The sequence below is a fragment of the Citrus sinensis genome, chromosome 4, assembly GCF_022201045.2.
Source record: "Citrus sinensis cultivar Valencia sweet orange chromosome 4, DVS_A1.0, whole genome shotgun sequence".
NCBI lineage: Eukaryota > Viridiplantae > Streptophyta > Magnoliopsida > Sapindales > Rutaceae > Citrus > Citrus sinensis.
Genome location: NC_068559.1, coordinates 19,600,884 through 19,619,679, shown reverse-complemented (window position 1 = coordinate 19,619,679; position 18,796 = coordinate 19,600,884). Strand labels below are relative to the sequence as shown.

Genomic DNA, 18,796 nt, shown 5'->3' with positions numbered 1-18,796 from the left:
TCCTGGTCATGTGGTTCTGTTGATTTAGCAGTCGATAACGATGCTATTTGTCGAGCAAGACCTTCAACCATCTCCTTAACTTCTTTGATTCCCGAAGTTGACTCGCCAATTTGAACCTCATTTACTCCCTTAATTCGTCTAGTATTCCTGAGTGATCGACTCCGTTGTTGGGAATTATCCGCTTGTCGCTGGAAGAATTCCCAAATCTCTGATGCACTTTTTGACATTAGCTCTCCTCCACTTGTCGCCATTAGCCATTCTTGCACATTTGGCAATAATCCCTCCAAAAAGTATTGACATTGGTGCCATTTTTCGTACCCATGATGTGGACACTTCAAGAGTAGCCCATTAAATCGCTCCCATGTTTCAAAAAATTGCTCGTCCTCTCTCTGGGTAAACTCCGAGATTTCCCTGCGAATAGCATTGGTTTTATGCACTGGAAAATATTTATTTAAAAATTTTGTAACCATTTGTTCCCATGATGTAATGCTATTAGCAGGCAAAGTATTTAACCATGAACGAGCTCTATCCTTTAAAGAAAATGGGAATAGTCTAAGTTTAACATCATCATCTGAAAAATTCTCATATTTGAATGTTTGACAAATGGCATGAAAATCATTCAAATGATTATATGGATCCTCATTTTCTAGGCCATAAAATGTAGGGAGACAATTTAACACACTAGGTTTTAATTCAAAACTCCTAGCAGCTACATTTGGGTATCTTATGCATGACGTGCTCAAATTAGCTAAGGGACTAAAATAGTCCTTAAATGGCCTCTCATGTGGTGCTTGTAAATCCATTTTATTTTTAACGTGTTTGTGTGTGCGAAGTGTTTTTTCTAGTTCAAGGTCTATAGGTTCAAGATTAGGTAATAATGACCTACGACCATGCATGCAAAATAAATAAAATAAAAATAAAGATGCAAACAAAACAAAAAATAAAGATGGGAACAAAACAAATAAAAATAAAGAAGAGGGAGAAATTACGATACTAACCTTATTGCGCTATTACAACCTTACTATAAAAATACACAAAAACAAATATGTGAAATAAATTAACTAAAAATAAATTAATAAGATAAACAAAAAAAAATTACAAAGAAAAATAAATTGAAAATTAAATTACAGAATTTTACAGAAGAGAAAAAGAAAAAAAAAATACTAACCTTTAAATGTAGATTCACTTTTTTTTTCTTTTTTTTTTTAATAATAAAAAAAATACAAGAAAACAAATAAAAGAAATTATTCACAAAAATTAATTCTATGAATTAAAATTACTTACCTCCCCGGCAACGGCGCCAAAAACTTGTTGTGCAAATTTTAATGTACTCGCAAGCGCACGAATCTATTGTAGTATAGACTAATGGTGACGAGTGTCGATCCCACGAGGAGGTGGATTTTAATTATATATAGAATTAATTTTGTAAATGGGTAGTTGGATTTATGGTGGAAATGATTTGGAATATGCTAATACTTAAATTAAAATGGCGAGAATAAATTCTAAAATTGGAATTGCAATTGAGAGAATAAATTGAAGAGAAAATCTATTAAATTGACGTACTTGGGTATCTGGATCCGTATCAACATGCATCATGGGCTAAATATTCCTTATTAATACCAATTAAATCATGAGGGGGGAATCCACACCTCATGAACCACGCTCTAATCAATATGGTGCTAAGGGCTTATCGTGCCAAATAATAATAACCTTGTACCAGAGGGCCGGTGAAACCAAGGCGGTACTAGACAAGATTAGTATTATTTGTCGACGAGAAGTCAAAACATCCACAAAAACTAGAAGGGAAGAGAAAATAAATTTACCAAATTAAGCCCATGACACATGTTGAGACTTCACCTTCAACCCAAGCTTGAAAGAAAATTAGCCACTCATAATTGAACTAGGGGCAAAATGGGAATTTATTAAAATACAAAGAAAATACAAGATGGAGAGGGAATTACAGAAAATGGATCCCAAAATGGATTCAGAGATATCAAATTAGGGGGGGGAGGCCCCCTTTTTATAGATACATGGAGTAAATCATGGCCATCGGATTAAAAACAGTTTGGACGCTCAGGATTGCGCCACGTCATCAGTCAACAGTCCACGTTTGACCACGCGGATGAACAGTAACACGGTTTGACCCGACTTTGAACAGTAACGCGGTTTGACCCGGATGAACAGTAACGCGGTTTGGTTGAAAATAATCCTGTGTGATGCATGCACCGTACGCGAGATTTTTCGTCCACTGATATGCTGCCACGTCACCATCAACAGTACATAAGAATTTTAGTCCAACAGGATCGTGACACCTCATCAGTCAATGCCACATCATCGGTCAATGCCACGTCATCATCCGTCTATGTGAACAGTGTCGTGAACAGTAACGTATACAGTACCGTACACGTGAATAGTACCGTACATGTGAATAGTGCCATTTTTCCTTTTATGCTCCTCCTAAGGTTTTCGACCGTCCTGAGTTCAAAAGTGATGTCCGTTTTGCCGTCTGATCTCTCCTTTATTGTGAAATGACTATAATGCCCCTAAAATACATAAAATACTTAATTAAAATAAAACACATGTAATTAAATCACAAGAAGGTTAAATATATAAAAGTAAGGGTTGTTAGTAAGACTTAAAATGTAAAATGACGGTTTTCTCCTTTATAAATATGCATTTTCTAATACTCAACACTACACTCCATATTCAGCCATCTTCGACTCAAAAGTTGGAAAATGCATTTTTATAGAGGATAAATTAAAAAGAAGAAAAATAAACATAAACACATAATAAAGAAAAAAGAAAATGTCTTAATTTTTTTTTTAAGTTTTTTTTTTTAATTTTTTTTTTAAACGATGAAGATGCGTTTCTAGAGTCACTACACTCCATATTCAGCCATCTTCAACACAAAAAGTTAGCAACAGTTAGTTTCTACAACAAAAAAATTAGTAAAAACTTAACCAAAATTTCATAATTGTCGACTATTCCCTCCCCCCAACCAGAACGAAACATTATCCTCAATGTTTGAAATGAAAGAAGTAGAGTTTAGAAGACATCACCTGGGTGGTGCAACACAGAAGAAAATATTTACAGGCGTAGAGTTAAATCTAATTTGTACTTCTTACTGCTGCTACTGTTACCATCATTATTTGGGCGCTCCAACACAAAGGTCCAGGGATCTGGCTCCGGTTTATACGCTTGTAACAGATCAAGTAGCTCATTAGCAGTGTGAGCACAAATAAAGAGTTTTTTCACATTAGCGGGAATGAAATAGTTTTTTATTGCATGGTTAAGAAATGCGATAAAGCCATCATAAAAGTTATTGACATTTAACAAACCGATGGGTTTTTGGTGGATGTGCAGATGGGCCCAAGATGCTAGTGTGATAAGTGCCTCTAGTGTTGCAAGATCTTCTGGAAGGAAAATAAAAGCATCAGCATGATTAAGCATTTCAGTTATTCTTTCTTGCATACCTGAGACGACTAACTCTTCTCCAGTTGATGAGTCAGACGAACTGCCCAATGGTTTTAAGACTCTTGGGATGATGCCTAACACTTGACTTCCTCTGATAAAAGCTGCTTCTGAGACCATTTTTGATAACCCTCGATTACCTCCTCCATACACCAAGTGTAATTTTCTCGCTGCTATGCTTCGACCAAGATCTATGGCTGCCTCAACGAACTCTTTATGTTTGCCATAGGTAAATCCAGAAAGCACACAAATGTTCTTGAATTGTCTATTGGGAGTAGCTGCCATTGTGATACTTCTCGAAAATAATTTGTGAGTGCTTGACAAAAAAGAAATCACATTTAAGAGTCTTGGTGATAGTGGGTCATGGTTGTGTATGAGGTAATATGTCAGTGTCAAATAACGCGTAAAGCACGTGGCTCGCAAGTCAAAAAGAAAACAGTAAAAAGGAAAAAGCAAACAGTAATAAAATTATTAAAGACAATAATGCAAACAATAAGACAATAGTGAAATAAAATAACAATAAAGTAAAAGGATATTTACAGGTAGTTGCGACTGTGGCTCACATCTTCCTCTGGTTTTACGTCCAGAAACGGCTTGAACGCCCTCTATGGGTCGAGGATAGGCTTCCTATCCAGTTTTCTTATAAACTGGCAAACAGGGTCGTTTATAGTCAGATTCCCGAGACTATATCGTGCATGCTCTTTCTGGAATAACGGCCATAACTGGAGAATCGCTCCTTGCACATATCCACTGGGATGCGTTTCAAGAGACAAAAGGATATCATCCAATGACTCCTTATTCAAGCCATCCCTAATGAATTGAATCTTATCTTCCCTGTTATCAGACACCATTCCTAAAGAACATGGGTTTTTATTGCAACTCATTCTGGCACACTTATGACAAGCAACAGAAATTCTTCGAGCTCGTCGTTTTCTTGCATAATTTCCTTTACCACAACCAGGCATGTATGCAATAAATTTTGGAGGTAACTCACCTGCCGATCGTACTTTAGCCTCGATTAACCAACGGATGTCAGCAGGTATGTTATTCCTCATGAGTAATCGCATGCGTTCGGACCGAGCTTTATAGATCGTAAGGAGGGCATTCTGAGGAAGTGAAGGGAATCGCTTGTGAAGCTTCGCTAGAATCTCGTTTCTGTCCATACCTTCGCCTCAGAATATCAGTTATTATGGGAAACTGAAGTAACCGACTTGATTGTCACGGAGTACCGTTATCCGCCATTTCACCGGGGTAACAAACTAAAGCACACAAATAGAAAAACAAATTAAAACACACAAAGAAAATTAAAATCGTCCTCTTATTGAATTTACCTCAAGCTCCAACTGGATGTCGTAAACACTTCTCTCAATGTCTCTGAGTTGGTGTTCTAAACCCTCAACATAGGCTACTAACTCTGGTGGTTGTAGAGCCCAAATGCGTTGTGTTTTACAAAATTGAATCTGCCTTTTGAGATGAGTTTTGACACGTTGAAGTGGTTTAAGAATGTTCAGGAGGAACGGTCTAAGTATGAGACTCATGATTAAAAATGATAAGAGAAAACTTAATGGTAAAATAAACACACTTATGCAAAAATAATTTCAATTAGCAAAAGAATAATAATAAAAAGAAAGAAAGAAAAATCAAATCAACGAAAAGAAAAAAAAAATCAATTCAAATTTGGTGGGTCACTCAAATTTATTTCGGTGTCTTCTTCATGTGGTTGGTACTCTAGATATGGCTTTAATCTTTGACCATTAACTTTAAACGTGACACCATTCTTTGGGTCTTTAATTTCAATTGCCCCATGTGGAAAAACAGTATGAACAATAAAGGGACCAGACCAACGAGAGCGTAACTTACCTGGGAATAGGTGCAAGCGAGAATTGAATAAAAGCACTTTCTGACCTGGAGTGAACGATTTTCTCATAATTTGCTTATCATGGAAGACTTTCATTCGTTGCTTGTAAATCTTGGCATTTTCGTACGCGTCATTGCGAATTTCTTCAAGTTCTGCCAGCTGTAATCTTCTTTCTGAGCTGGCTTGCTGCATGTCAAAATTGAATTTCTTGATGGCCCAATACGCACGATGCTCGAGTTCCACAGGTAGGTGGCAAGCTTTTCCATACACTAGCCTGTAGGGTGACATCCCAATCGGGGTCTTGAAAGCTGTTCTATATGCCCATAAGGCATCATCAAGTCTTAATGACCAATCTTTTCTGTCCGGCCTCACCGTTTTTTCTAATATGTGCTTTATTTCTCGATTGGAGATCTCAACTTGGCCACTGGTTTGCGGATGATACGGGGTCGCCACTTTGTGTGTGATTGAATACTTTGTCAAAAGAGCTTTGAATGCTTTGTTACAAAAGTGGGCACCACCATCACTGATTATCGCTCGTGGGAATCCAAAGCGTGAAACAATGTTGCTTTTCAAAAATGCTATCACCACCTTGTGATCATTGGTCCTACATGGAATTGCTTCTACCCATTTTGAGACGTAGTCAACACCAACCAATATGTATTGATGGCCAAAAGACGAGGGAAAGGGTCCCATGAAGTCGATACCCTATACGTCAAAAATCTCAACCACTAAAATTGGATTTAGTGGCATCATGTTCCTTCGTGTAATGCTTCCCATTCGTTGACACCTATCACATGAAGAACAGAAAGTGTAAGCGTCTCGAAATATAGATGGCCAATAGAAACCACATTGTAAAACTTTAGTCGCTGTCTTCTTAGCACTGAAATGGCCTCCACAAGCTTGTTCATGGCAGAATGAAAGGATATTCTGAATTTCACTTTCTGGGACACATCGTCTAACAATTTGATCCGCACAATACTTGAACAAATACGGGTCATCCCAAAAGAAATTCTTTATCTCTGCAAAGAATTTAGCCTTGTCTTGCTTGGTCCAATGCTCTGGAAGTTTACCTGTAACAAGATAATTAACTATATCAGCATACCAAGGTAATACTTCCACACTCATTAATTGTTCATCTGGAAATGACTCATTTAATGGTAATTGTTCTATAATTGTGTCAAAATGGAGACGAGAGAGGTGGTCCGCCACAACATTTTCTGTCCCTTTTTTATCTTTGAATTCCAAGTCAAATTCCTGCAAAAGTAACACCCAACGAATTAGTCTGGCTTTTGCATCTTTCTTTGTGAGAAGATATTTAAGAGCAGCATGATCTGTGAATATAATTATTTTACAACCAATGAGATATGATCGAAATTTTTCCAATGCAAACACTACTGCTAGCATTTCTTTTTCAGTAGTTGAATAGTTCAACTGTGCATCATTTAATGTCATACTAGCATAGTAAATAACATGGGGAATTCGATCAACTCTTTGTCCTAATACTGCTCCTACTGCATAATCAGATGCATCACACATTAGCTTAAATGGTAAGTTCCAGTTTGGGGCCTGAATGATGGGTGATGATGTCAACAAATGCTTTAATTTTTCAAATGCCACAAGACATGAATCATTAAAGACAAAAGGTGCATCCTTAGCAAGTAAATTGCATAAGGGTCTAGAAACTTTGCTAAAATCTTTAATGAAACGTCTATAAAAACCAGCATGCCCAAGGAAAGATCTTACTTCTCTGATTGTTTTAGGTGGAGGAAGATTAGAAATGAGATCCACCTTGGCTTTGTCAACCTCAATACCTTTGCTCGAAATGATGTGACCGAGAACAATACCTTGTTTTACCATAAAATGGCATTTCTCCCAATTTAAGATCAAGTTCTTCTCGATACATCTCTGTAGAACTAGTGTTAGATGATGTAAACATTGATCAAATGAGTCACCAAAGACAGAAAAATCATCCATAAAGACCTCAAGAAATCATTCAACCATATCAGAAAAAATGCTTAGCATGCATCGTTGAAATGTAGCAGGTGCATTACATAATCCAAATGGCATTCTTCTATATGCAAATGTGCCAAAAGGGCAAGTGAAAGTAGTTTTCTCTTGATCTTTTGGTGCTATGGGAATCTGATTGTATCCTGAGTAGCCATCTAGAAAGCAATAAAATTCATGGCCTGCTAATCTATCAAGCATTTGATCAATAAATGGTAAAGGAAAATGGTCTTTACGTGTGACAGAATTCAACTTTCTATAATCAATGCAAACACGCCATCCTGTAGTTACTCTAGTGGGTATCAATTCATTATCAGCATTCGTAACTACTGTGATTCCTGACTTTTTGGGGACAACTTGTACAGGACTGACCCATGAACTATCAGAAATTGGGTAAATGATACCTGCATCTAATAGCTTAAGGACTTCAATTCTAACAACTTCTTTCATATTAGGATTTAACCGACGTTGCATTTCCCTAGTAGATTTAGCATTTTCATCGAGGTGAATGTAATGCATGCAGTCTACTGGATTTATACCTTTAATGTCTGCTATGGTCCATCCTAATGCTCCTTTGTGATCTTTTAAAACATCCAACAACTTACCTTTTTGTTCGTCATTTAGGGATGATGAGATGATTACCGGCAGAGTGCTTTCTTCTCCCAAAAATGCATATTCCAGAGTGTTGGGTAATGGTTTGAGCTCGAGTTTCGGTGGTGATTCTGATGATGGAATGAGTTGCTTCTCTGATGGTGCTAGTTGCTCAACTCTTGACTTCCATTTATTAGTGTCCATGGATGGTGTTGAGTCAAGCAGGGCGTTGACCTCATCGACTGATCTGTCAATATCAAAATCCAAACCAAAGTGAGTTAAACATGTTTGTAAAGGATCATCACTAAGGTTTGAAAGAAAAGTATTATCAACTATTGTTTCTATTAAATCCACATCAACAATTCCATCATCTGCACTGTGAGGTTGTTTGGCAATGTTGAAGATGTTCAGCTCCATAGTCATGTTGCCGAAAGACAACTGCATATTTCCAGTCCTACATTGAATGTGAGCATCCGCAGTTGCCAAGAAAGGTCGGCCTAGAATAATGGGGATGTGCTTCCTTGAATCCTGTATTGGTTGAGTGTCAATTACAATGAAATCAACAGGAAAATAAAACTTGTCTACCTGGATAAGTACATCCTCCACAATACCACGAGGTATTTTCGTGGACCGATCTGCAAGTTGTAACACCACTGGAGTTGGGTGTAATTCTCCCAGTCCAAGTTTCACAAACACAGAGTAAGGCAATAAATTTACACTAGCTCCTAAATCCAACAAAGCATTCTCAATTGTGTGGTTCCCTATACTACATGAGATAGTGGGGGAGCCTGGGTCTTTGCATTTTAAAGGAATTTTATGTTGGAGTATAGAACTAACGTTTTCTGTTAAAAATGCCTTCTTTTGAACATGCATGTTTCTCTTTTTAGTACACAAATCTTTAAGAAACTTGGCATAAGATGGAACTTGCTTTATAGCATCAAGTAAAGGGATGTTAACACTTACCTGTTTGAAGATTTCGAGAATCTCACCTGTAGATTTTCCCTTTTTTCCTTTCGCTAACCTCTGAGGAAATGGAGCTTTGGGAACGTATTCTCGTGGGTTGGCTTCTTCTCTCTCCTCCGGTGATGAGTCCTCAACATTCACAGGTACAATTTGATTTTCTTTTGTCACCGGCATCTCCACTTTGTTGTCGACTTCCTTTCCTTTTCGCAAGGTCATTACTGCTTTGACCTCTCCATGCTGCTGTGGTGAACTGGTACTTGCTTCATGTACTCCTTTAGGATTAGGCACTGGTTGACTTGGAAACTTGCCTTTCTCAACAGTCATTGCCAAGGTCTGAACTGAAGAAGCAAGTTGTCCCACCATCTTCTCAAGGCTTGAAACTGATTGGGCTTGTGAGTTGAAGCCCGCTTTCAACTCATTTCGTAATCCATCAATGGTGCGGTTCTGTTGCTCAATCGTGGAGTGAGTAACATTCCTAAAATTCTGAAATGCATCCTCCCATGGTCTGGGTTGAGAATAATTCTGGTTTTGATTGAATGGTCTAAATGGGGGCTGAGAGGCTTGAGGATTTTGTGGAATTGGTGGAGCTGGAGCTGTTGGTCCATTCTGTTGGAATCCTTGAGACCATGAAAAATTGGGGTGGTCTCTCCATCCAGGGTTATATGTGTTGGAGTATGGGTTGTAATTTGATGGCTTTCTCATTACACCTATGGCATTGGCTTGATCTGAGTATGAGTCATGGTCATGTGGCTCTGTTGATTTAGCAGTCGATAATGATGCTATTTGTCGAGAGAGACCTTCAATTATCGCTTTGACTTCTTTAATTTCTGAACTTGATTCGCCAATTTGAACCTCATTCACTCCTTTAATTCTTCTAGTAGTCCTGAGTGATCGACTCCGTTGTTGGGAATTATCTGCTTGTCGCTGGAAGAATTCCCAAATCTCTGATGCACTTTTTGACATTAGCTCTCCTCCACTTGTTGCCATTAGCCATTCTTGCACATTCGGTAGTAATCCCTCCAAAAAGTATTGGCATTGATGCCATTTCTCATACCCATGATGTGGACACTTCAAGAGTAGCCCATTGAATCGCTCCCATGTTTCGAAAAATTGCTCGTCCTCTCTCTGGGTAAACTCCGAGATTTCCCTGCGAATAGCGTTGGTTTTATGCACTGGGAAATATTTATTCAAAAATTTCGTTACCATTTGTTCCCATGATGAAATGCTATTAGCAGGTAAAGTATTTAACCATGAACGAGCTCTATCTTTTAAAGAAAATGGGAATAATCTGAGTTTAACATCATCGTCTGAAAAATTCTCATATTTAAATGTTTGACAAATGGCATGAAAATCATTCAGATGATTATATGGGTCCTCATTTTCTAAGCCATAGAATGTGGGGAGACAATTTAGCACACTAGGTTTTAGTTCAAAGCTCCTAGCAGCTACATTTGGGTATCTTATGCATGACGTGCTCAAATTAGCTAAGGGACTAAAATAGTCCTTAAATGGCCTCTCTTGTGGTGCTTGTAAATCCATTTTATTTTTAACGTGTTTGTGTGTGCGAAGTGTTTTTTCTAATTCAAGGTCTATAGGTTCAAGATTAGGTAATAATGACCTACGACCATGCATACAAAACAAATAAAATAAAAATAAAGATGCAAACAAAACAAAAAATAAAGATGGGAACAAAACAAATAAAAAATAAAGATAAGGGAGAAATTACGATACTAACCTTATTGCGCTATTACAACCTTTCTATAAAAATACACAAAAATAAATACGTGAAAGAAATTAACTAAAAATTAAATTAATAAGATAAACAAAAAAAATTACAAAGAAAAATAAATGGAAAATTAAATTACAGAATTTTAAAGAAGAGAAAAAGAAAAGAAATACTAACCTTTAAATGTAGATTCACTTTTTTTTTCTTTTTTTTTAATTTAATAAAAAAAATACAAGAAAACAAATAAAAGAGATTATTCAAAAAAATATTAATTCTATGAATTAAAATTACTTACCTCCCCGGCAACGGCGCCAAAAACTTGTTGTGCAAATTTTAATGTACTCGCAAGCGCACGAATCTATTGTAGTATAGATCTATGGTGACGAGTGTCGATCCCACGAGGAGGTGGATTTTAATTGTGTAGAATTAATTTTGTAAATGGGTTGTTGGATTTATGGTGGAAATGATTTGGTATATGCTAAAACTTAAATTAAAATGGCGAGAATAAATTCTAAAATTGGAATTGCAATGGCGAGAATAAATTGAAGATAATTCTATTGAAATGACGTACTTGGGTATTCGGATCCGCATCAACATGCATCATGGGCTAAATATTCCTTATTAATGCCAATTAAATCATGAGGGGGGAATCCACACCTCATGAACCACGCTCTAATCAATATGGTGCTAAGGGCTTATCGTGCCAAATAATAATAACCTTATACTAGAGGGCCGGTGAAACCAAGGCGGTACTAGACAAGATTAGTATTATTTGTCGACGAGAAGTCAAAACATCCACAAAAACTAGAGGGGAAGAGAAAATAAATTTACCAAATAAAGCCCATGACACATGTTGAAACTTCACCTTCAACCCAAGCTTGAAAGAAAATTAGCCACTCATAATTGAACTAGGGGCAAAATGGGAATTTATTAAAATACGAAGAAAATACAAGATGGAGAGAGAATTACAGAAATTGGATCCCAAAAATGGATTCAGAGATATCAAATTAGGGGGGGGAGGCCCCCTTTTTATAGATACATGGAGTAAATCATGGCCATCGGATTAAAAACAGTTTGGACGCTCAGGATTGCGCCACGTCATCAGTCAACAGTCCACGGTTTTACCCGACTTTGAACAGTAACGCGGTTTGACCCGGATGAACAGTAACGCGGTTTGGTTGAAAATAATCCTGTGTGATGCATGCACCGTACGCGAGATTTTTCGTCCACTGATATGCTGCCACGTCACCATCAACAGTACATAAGAATTTTAGTCCAACAGGATCGTGACACCTCATCAGTCAATGCCACATCATCGGTCAATGCCACGTCATCATCCGTTTATGTGAACAGTGTCGTGAACAGTAACGTATACAGTACCGTACACGTGAATAGTACCGTACATGTGAATAGTGCCATTTTTCCTTTTATGCTCCTCCTAAGGTTTTCGACCGTCCTGAGTTCAAAAGTGATGTCCGTTTTGCCGTCTGATCTCTCCTTTATTGTGAAATGACTATAATGCCCCTAAAATACATAAAATACTTAATTAAAATAAAACACATGTAATTAAATCACAAGAAGGTTAAATATATAAAAGTAAGGGTTGTTAGTAAAACTTAAAATGTAAAATGACGGTTTTCTCCTTTATAAATATGCATTTTCTAACACTCAACACTTACGTATTGGTATGATTTTAGAGTTTACGAGTTACACATTTCTTTGAAGAAAACTCTAATTTTGTTTTTAAAAGTACATTAAATCATTTTTGCCCGTCAAAACTAAATGAGTTGCATTCTTTTATTCAAACTTTGTCTACAAAACTCCAAATTCAGTTTTGTGAAATTTAGTGAAAGCGGATTCAAAGAGCTTTCCAACGGTATATGGATGGCATTCTAATTCTATCTTGTTGGTTCCCAATTTACTTTGGAAGTTCATTAATCTACATTGTGTTTTTGTTTCGAAAAATTATCATGCATTTCATTCAGTTTTTTTTGCATTTTACTTGATATTCATGACTTATTTGCATTGGATTATGCTTTTTTATTGTTCTTCTATGTGATTTATGATTAATGGTCTTAAATTAGATCAAAATTTTCTTTTTCAATCCTTTCCTTATGAAAATAGGATTTCTAATTCTTTTTTAACTAGGCTAGCTCATCTATATAAGGAAGCCTCTAGGGTGATTATTTTTCATTCATTTTTCTTGGCTTCCTCTTCATAATTTCAACTGCTTGAGATTCTTCACTTCTGCAACCTTTTAACAAAAGAGGGGGAGATTCAAAAAAAGATTTCAATTGCATGATGCAATAAGTTAGGGGGAGCAGTATTTCATTTTTTAGGGAGATATTTTATTTTTGCTCAAGAACTTTTAGATCTTAGGATTTCTAGTTTTTAAGGGGGGTTTATCGTTTATTGATCTTGATTTAGTACTTTATGTTGCCTTCCAATTTATTGATCAATAAAGTAAGCATTTTATGTTAATTCTTGCTTTGGTTTATTTGATGAATTATCATGCTAATTCCCAATTATTTTGGTTAGTTCTTTGTTATTGTTTGTGCTTAGTTCAGATTCATGTTTTAGCGGCAAGATTTCATTGAAGACTTGTGTTGGATTGCTTTTGCCACAAGGACGCCAAATGGGGAGATAATTAAGTCCATTATTTATAGAGTTAGCATCTTATAACAAGTCTAATTAAATTGGAATTTTATTTATTGAATATCTTGCAATAGGGCTTAATTTACTAAATTCTTAATTTAGTAAAATTCTGATTTATTAGGAATATTTGTTTCATAATTTAATGAGATGTCTAATTTAGCAAGTCAATTAGTAACAAGATTCTATAATTGGGCCATAGGATTTATTTAGAGCAAGAAGTTGGTTTAGATAAGAAATTTGTTAAATAATCTAGGTATTTCTTAATAGACAAACAAGCAAGAGTATCATATTTATTTCTATTTAGATTCATAGGAATTATATGAAAAAAGAAACTCTTATTAAGAAAGAATCAAAGTCTTTTAAGACTTGTGATTTTTGTGAAATTTTAGTACCTATATAAAGAGAGATATTTCATGATTTCCGAAGCATGATTGAAGAAGCACAACACAGAGCATAAAGCAGAGAAGCAAAATTCGGCCTTCTTCTTAGATCGTATTTAGCACATGATGTTGTGTTGACTTGTCTTATTGTCTTCTTCATTCGAGTCGTGTAATGAGACTATTTCTTTTCATTTCTATGGAAAATCTATGTGGATCTTGGATTACCAGAATTGAAAGAATTAAAGAATTGTTATTGATCACTTTGCGAAGAGCCTTGAAGATTGTATATCAAGAGGGGTAGCAGTTATTCAAGAGAAATAGAATCAATCTGAGGTTGAGTAAGCTGTATGGTGATAATCTGTAAGTGAGAGTCTTAAATTTGGTAAATCCATAGGTTGTAACATCTTAATTTAATGAATTGCATTTTATCTAGGCTTGACCTTATAGATATAGGATTGATTAATCCAAATAACGTAAAAATCTTCGTATTATTTAATTTCTGCAATTCATTGTTTTTAGCATTAATGTTTTGGATGCGAATGAATAGTAGCATGAACAATATCGTAAACAATGATTGTGAACAGTATCGTAAACAGTAACTGTGAACAGTGTTTTTTGAAAATTATTTTAGTTTAATTAATTTTTTGAAAATTATCTAATTAGGTAATTATATTGAAGTCTTTTTGGGGCTTCACTTTGTTAAGGAATTTGATTAATTAAGTCATTAATTAATTAATTCTAGAGTTTTAAAATTGTCTACCTATATATATATATATATATAAAGTTGGGACTTGAGGAGGTGATGTGGCATTACCATTTCTCATCTTTATATATTCTCTATTATCTAATAAATAGAGAAATTTTCTTTTAGATTTGGCTTTTCATCTTCTCATAATTAATTTGATTGTTATTACACAATAACAATTATGTAAAATTTTTAATGAGGCATACTTTTTGTAATGAACATCCAAGGGGGAGTGTTATGAATTTATAAAAATAAATGTAGATGTTCATAACATATATCTCTTAGTCTCCCCACTATCTCCCATTAACAACTTTTAGCTTCCCTATAACTCCCACTATCTCACAATGAATTATGATCCATAATTTTTTATTAATTTCATGGAGTGATTATGTAACTATAAAAAGGAGAGCTCATCTTTTTGTTTTGTACACACATAATTAGAATGAATAAAATCACTCTATAATATATTCTCTCATTTTATTCTTTATCTTGCATTACTTCTTTATTTTTATTACTGGCTAATAGCTTTTTTTGTTTTTTATAAGGCTGATTCATCTTAAAAAAAAATCAATTCATATTTTTTATTAGTTTCATCAAGTGTAAAGTAAGAAAAAATGATAATACTAAATTCTTTTTTCAAAGCCGCATAAAGCACGGTTCTATTTTCTAGTTTGTTGTAAATTTAAATTCCTTTCAAGAATGATATATGTACTTCCATAGCTTTATCCTCTTCTTCCCGATGTTTATGTAGAGATATGCATAAATTATTAATGCATTTTGAGCTAGGAAAGGTCATAATTAATGAGTTGATGCAAAGATGTGCAAAGTATACATTAAAGTTTCTTTCAAGAGAATTCTTATGAACAGAACTCACTCATTAAATTATGTATTGAATTCGCATAAGAAAATTATTAAAAAAAACTAAAAGAATGATAGAAGGGAGGTAGAATGCACTATAATTAGTTTCTTTATGATTTGTCTTTTACAGTCGAATAATATTTTAGTTAATTCTACACACACATTGATGGGTGTCGAAGCCAACAAAAATAAATTCCTACTCTAAATAAATTGTGTATAGTGATTGAGTAGGGTCGTGTCCACAGAGATCGGTAATTATTTAAATCATTTTGAAACGTAAAACGTAAAATGGGGGAATTGTTGACAATAATAAAAATCAAATTGAAATAACAAGAATGCAAATTAAAGTTGTAATTCAAATTGGAGAAAGCTCTGGTTGAAGAAATTAACTCAGCTTGATTCGACTACTGATCATTGATTCAAATATAGATTATTATTGCTTATGAATAGACCGGTTATAGCTATTGAGACCCTCTAATAGCCAATCTCTCCTTAACTAGTCGATAACCAAGGTACGACCGTTGGTTATTTCCCTAATCAATTGACAACCCTAGATACGATCATAAGATTTAATCAATTGACAGCCTGAAAAACCAGAGAGACCCAAATCCTAATCAACACATATGATGATTCATTTAAATTAGATTGTTTATTCTCACAACACAACTCTCTGCTATGTTATTTGTCACAAACATTAAATTCTTCATACGATGAATCCTTTAATTGACAATAGATTAAGTTGATAATTAAATAGTGGCCAATTACCTAATTAACAAACATAATCATGAAAATAATTCAGAGAATAAACAAATACCCAAAAAGCAATAAAACAATTAAAGCACAAAAAAGATCTCACAGTAGTGATGAATCAAAGCTTCATTATCCTTCAACCAGAAAAATAGGTTTAGTTCTTCATAGAGAGAAGAGAAAAATTAAGATCTAGGGTTTCTTTCTTTTCTCCAATCCAAAATCCCCCCTTTTTCACAATAGATTCCTCCCTTAAATACTCTCTCTCTCTTCTCTTTTAGAATTCTATTTAAAATAAAATACTAATATCTGAAATATTAAATTCGTAATTACAAAAATAACCAAAAATACAAAACACGTTAAACTAAAAACTGCAGGTCCGCAGTTGACAGCACGCGCCCACGCCTTATCAACAAAGTTCTTCTGACGCTCATAATTTCTCCAAGAGAACAATCCTTCTTAAACATCATCTTTTAGCTCAATTTTATCATCAATCAATAGAATTGCACCTACAAAAGTAAAACACAAGTAAAACATTATTATTAAGTGCAAAACATCGATATTAAGGGAAGTAAACAATGCAAAACTAGTGCATAAATTGCACTCTAACAAATTCCCCCACACCAAGATGATGCTTGTCCTCAAGCATATAACTCAAGATTAATTCCAAATCTCCACTCAATTCTCATCTCAACTCATCCAAAAATAATTTTAAGCAAGCATACCTCAAGAAATTAAGTTGATCAACATTCGAGAGACAAGGATTTTAAAGCATAGAATCTCATAAGATAGAATAAGAACATTCAACCACCAAGAAGATCCATTCAAAATTCAAGTGCAACAAGATGTAATAGCCCTCTCAATAACTTCACTCCATGCACTCAAAGTGTTTAGGGTGTCATTTATCCACTCAAATGAAATCAAAGAATGCTATTACCATAAGCTTGCTCATATATCACATCTCAATCCACAAAACATGAATAAAATGCAAAAATCTAAGGGTCTTAAAAGGGTTGTAATGGGGTTAAATGGGTTAAATGAAAAAGAAAGGTTTACGAAAGAAAAAGAGATCAAAATGAGAAGAATGAACTCATTGAATGAACTTATGATATCAAAATGCTTATTTCTACTCAAGTCACCAAGAATGTAAACATTTTTTTTTTCTTTTTTTTCTTTTTCTTTTTCTTTTTTTTTCATTTTTTTTGTTTTTTTTTCGAATCAAACAAAAGAAACGAACCTTGCACAATTTAATTCAAGCATAATGCTTGTTGATCTAATTGAGAAACTTCAATACAAGGTAGAAAAAGCAACAAAATATATCCACACAATGAGTCCAAAAATCTCCTTAAATTGAGGCTCAAAAAGAAGAAAAATGGTTAAGTAGACGGAGAGAATTAGATGGGTAATGGTTAAGACTCAAACAAAGGTAGCAAATAAAGGTCTTCGGGTAGAGAAAAAGGAAAATGCGAGAATAGAAAAATGGTAAATGGTTTGCCCTTATCATTTTAATGCCTAAAATCCCGTAATATGACTTCAACATGCATAACAAAGCAAGTTCTAGAATAAACAAACTAGGATTGATATTCACATAACAAAAATAATTAGAGCAAAGTGGTTGCTCATAGGCTCAAATCCTCACAAAGTTGGTAAATTTGCCATCAAATCATGTACACTCTTCAAATGAATCAACCATCAATAGTGGTGTAGAATAAGAAGAAGGTATGAGTGATATATAAAAGAAAAGGTAAAAATGATAAGAAGTGAGAAAGATGTATGTAGTAATATGAAAAGTGAAAGATAAAATGTGAGTGATGAATGAGTATGGTAAAATAAAAATAGATATGAATAGTTTGAGATAGATGGGAAAAAAGTAGTGAGAAAGAAAAGAAAAGAAAAATAATAATATATGAAGCATACTAACTCCAAAATCATTTAAGGATGAGTAGAGTGAAAATGGATGAGTAGAGTGAAAACAATAATTCCAGGCATCAATAATGCAAAAATTCCTCCCCCACACCAAGAACTTACATTGTCCCCAATGTAAGATAATCAAAGCTCACATAAAAATTAAAGCGTAAGGATAAAAGATTAAGGGCAAAAAGAAACTTCCCTGAATTGTGAGCTTTGATCCACATAACGTCTATGGGCTTGGCGGAAATGGTGGGGTAAATCCCACACTCTCGAAGTATGCAGCCAAATTCTGCTCCATCTTGTTCAGCTTGTGCTCTATTTTCTCTAACTGAATGCTCAAAGGTGGTGCGGATGTAGAAGGAATAGTTGGCGGGGCAGCAGTGTCGTCGTCAAACTCGTCATCAGAGGCAGCACCACTCCTAGCATAAAGCTTCTTCGGAAGTTGAGTGGGTCCTGGTTCAGTAAACTGAAATCTCCTCTCCTTGAATTCGACCACACCTGTTCTTTCAAACACAGACATATCCAAAAATTCCTTTTTGCAAGCAGGATGCAAATCATTATTGTCGGGATCAAGCACACATAGGTTTATAGCTAACAGAGTAATGTATGGACCAAGAAATAAAGTCCTATACCGTTTAAGCACACTTTGAAATTGATCCGCTAACCAAAAACCTAAATTAGGCTTCACATCGTTTAACATGCACCAGATAAAATAAAATTCATTTTTAGAGAAAATTCCTGAGTGATCTTTCTTGCCTAAAAAATTATATGCTAAGAATCGATGCACACATTTCAAAACAGGATCACGTAAGAAAGAACTCTTTGATTTACTCGGGTCATAGGCATTGTGATCAGTAGATAAATTACGCCAAAGACCATAAGGCTCA

The 18,796-nt window shown here is 34.9% G+C and overlaps 2 non-coding genes across 2 annotated transcripts; both read left to right on the top strand.

Moving 5' to 3' along the window:
* The first annotated feature begins 315 nt into the window (after positions 1 to 315).
* Positions 316 to 419, top strand: LOC127901982 (small nucleolar RNA R71). Its single transcript, XR_008054387.1, has one exon. It is a non-coding gene; the product is annotated as a small nucleolar RNA R71 (small nucleolar RNA).
* Positions 420 to 9,938: 9,519 nt separating this feature from the next.
* Positions 9,939 to 10,042, top strand: LOC127902006 (small nucleolar RNA R71). Its single transcript, XR_008054411.1, has one exon. It is a non-coding gene; the product is annotated as a small nucleolar RNA R71 (small nucleolar RNA).
* The last annotated feature ends 8,754 nt before the right edge of the window (positions 10,043 to 18,796 follow it).